Source organism: Frankliniella occidentalis, unplaced genomic scaffold (assembly GCF_000697945.3).
Source record: "Frankliniella occidentalis isolate FOCC.00 unplaced genomic scaffold, Focc_3.1 Scaffold252, whole genome shotgun sequence".
Classification (NCBI taxonomy): Eukaryota; Metazoa; Arthropoda; class Insecta; order Thysanoptera; family Thripidae; genus Frankliniella; species Frankliniella occidentalis.
Genome location: NW_026267378.1, coordinates 284,882 through 287,896, shown reverse-complemented (window position 1 = coordinate 287,896; position 3,015 = coordinate 284,882). Strand labels below are relative to the sequence as shown.

The 3,015-nt window shown below is 58.0% G+C and overlaps 1 long non-coding RNA gene across 1 annotated transcript; it reads right to left on the bottom strand.

Moving 5' to 3' along the window:
* Window positions 1-2,323: 2,323 nt before the first annotated feature.
* LOC127750754 (uncharacterized) lies at window positions 2,324-3,009 on the bottom strand. Its single transcript, XR_008011834.1, has 2 exons — window positions 2,725-3,009; window positions 2,324-2,662 (listed from the first exon to the last, which is right to left on the bottom strand). It is a non-coding gene; the product is annotated as an uncharacterized LOC127750754 (long non-coding RNA).
* Between the last annotated feature and the right edge of the window lie 6 nt (window positions 3,010-3,015).

Below are 3,015 nucleotides of genomic sequence, written 5' to 3'. Positions count from 1 at the left end.
GACCTTATAATTTCGCGCAAATTGCCGGGACAGTCAGTCGGTGTGATGGTTTGGCCGTCCGCGGGGAAGAGGGCGGCGTTGCCAAATCTGCCTCTCCTCGCGTCCTCCTCCAGCCCGGCTGGCCCGGGCGGCCCCGGCTCGGCTCGCCTTCCAGCCGGGCCCCCACGGCGGCGTGGCCCGGCTGAACTCGGCTCGGACACGCTCTCCGCACGAAAAGAAACAGGCGAATTTCGGGATGGAAGAGAGAGAAGAGAGGAGGTGGTAGAGAGGAGGGGGGGGGGGTGCAGGAATGTGACGTGTTCTCCGGCGCTGCCTCCTCCACTACGCCCGCCTCGCCCGCCCCGCAGCCCGCCCTGGAGCCTGATCATCACCACCCTGGCCTGCATGTCGAGCTGCGGGGCGTGGTCCGGCCCCCACCCCCTGTCCCCTACGCCCCTTACAGTAGTGCCCCTCCCCAGCCTCTCCAGCACGCCCCGGCCGCGCCAATTGGATGACCCGCATTCTATTTCCGGCTGTCGTCGGCCAAAATTATGCCTGATTGGTTCCGTCTGGAGAAGACCGCGCGACGCGCGACCGGAAGTAGGGGCGCGCCGCCAGTGGCGTCCTGCCGAGCGTCCTGCAGGACGGCGTCGCCTGCTACACATAGTTCTAGTTCTACGCGGTGAGGCGGTGTGCCGCGCTACGCCCCGATGCTGCTATGGGAGCACGGCCGCCTGCGGCTCGCCTGGGCCAGGGTTGGAAAATCAGGCTGGGACACTGCCAAACTGAGAGCAGACCGCAGGGGCTGGCGGGGGTGGCGGGCGAGGCGGAGGGCTGCTTGCATTGAGGGTGGGGCCCGGGGCTCCCGCCGGGGCTCCCGCCGGGCCGAGACGTGACCGCCGAACCGTATGCGGCTCATGGCGGTACCGCCCCAGCCTGCCCCGGCGGCCGCGCGCTATTTCCGGGAACACACCAGCTGGATGCTACTCGTTCCGAAACGTACCCGGCGCCGCGCCGCGGCACGTCGCAGCGCTGGGTCTCATATCGGCCGCTGCGGCACCGCCAGGCGCCGCGAGGGCACCGCACGGGGCGGTCACGAGCAGGAGAGTCGTCCCGCACCCGCCGCGCCTCGAGCACCCCGACCAGGGCGGACTGGTGCCCCGCAGCCTGCAGCACGCGGCCGCGAGTCACGGGCACCTGCCGCCACTGCAGCTGGGACATGCTCCTGGCGGGGTGTGCGCCTGGAGGGTCGGCACCCAGCGCAAGGGTTCGACCGGCGGGTTTGCCTACCCACCTCATGAGTGAGCGAGGCAAAAGCGTTGTCGTGTGGTACACGTCAGACCGGTGTAAAATTGGGAGGGGTCGCCGTCAATCAGCGAATTGGGGCATTACACTGGAGTTCGGGCTCTGCCGCGCCGAGGAGCTGCGATGGTGGCGGTGGTGGTTGCGCGCAGCAGAGCGACAATCGCCCTCTAGGAGAGGGTAGAACTTGCGTCACGTAAAGGGGTGGGGGTTGAAATTGGGGTGGAGGTGGTGGGGGTGGACCAGGGGTGGACCGGCCCGGTGAGCAGCGCCGCGCCTCCACGCGCTCCGCACCTCCTCCTCCTCCTCCGCCTCGCTGGCCAGCCCGCCCGGTGGTGGCGCTAGCCGCGCTATCCGCTCTAGCCGCGCTAGCCGCGCTAGCCGCGCTAGCCGCGCTAGCCAAAACTGGCCAAAGCTGGCCAAAGCGAGCCGCGCCCGCGCTAGCCACGCTAGCCAAGCAGCCCATCCCACGGTATGCGCAGTGGGTGGAAGGGCGCGGCGGGTGGGGTGGGGGTGTAAAGCCGGCAAAATCAACCTTGCTTGTAGAGCGCCGCACGCGGGCGGGGAGGCGAGCTCTGGTACATGGTTCATTCCCTACATCGCACTGCATACAAACTGTACTGTGTGACTCACGCCACGCATTTCCGTAGTTATGCTGTACTGCATGCAAGCGGGCAAGTGGGTTGCCTACTCGGAGAGAGCTGTAAGTAGCCGTGGGCAGTGAGAATAGGCAAGGCGGCTCGCACCCGTGCATACGGTAATCGACGCTGTGCCGGACAAGTCCGTGGATACCTTATTTGGCTGTAGGGGCAGGGGCCCGGGAAAGAGGGAGTAGGCCGAGGGGTGGATAACTCCCCTGCCAAGTGTACACCCCTAATTCTGCCCAATTCAAACTAATTCAGACCAATTCAATTTGATTCAAACAAATTCAAAACTAATTCAACTCATTCAGTCCAATTCAAGACAATGTTCCCGGGTGGAAGGATCTTCACTTAGACTATAGTTTAAACTGTAGTGTTGAATCTGAAGACATCAAACTCCATTTAAACTGTAGAAAAAAGTCGGTAATTTCTGTAGTTTATTCACGACTGCAGTATTGGGCTTTTGTAAACAGTTAGTCTGCAGTCAGACTGCACTTTTTATGTTGTTACATACTAAAGTTCCAATTTGCACTTGCGAGTTTAGTTAAAATACATTATACAAACAAGTATCCATCCGTTGTTTGACTACTGAGTAAAAGTGTATTCTAAATTACACAGTTAATACGCTGGAATAACATTCTAAACAGATATATCGGGACGAGTAATTCTGCGCTGTCAGTGTGTTACTATTTTTACAGTATAGCTATACTTTCCACTGCTAAGTGTACTTATGTTAAGACCTCTGTTACTATTTTTACAGTATAGCTATACTTTCCACTGCTAAGTGTACTTATGTTAAGACCTAAGGTACTACTCACAGTTGAAATTGTTGATTACATTAACATATATGAACACGAGAAGTATAGGTGAGAACTTTATAATGCTAGACTAAAATTTGGTGCATTTACTTGTTATTTTCACATTAGATTACTTTAGCGTTGTGTGGGTTCCGTTATACGTTTGGGATTTGAAAAATCTACTGTTAAGGATCCAGGTTCTTTCTGAAAACAAAAGTGTGCAACTGGCATACTTGGTAGTGTCTCGGGTAGTGTTCAACATGGTGCAAGGTATTAGGTGTTTGACTGGGAATTTG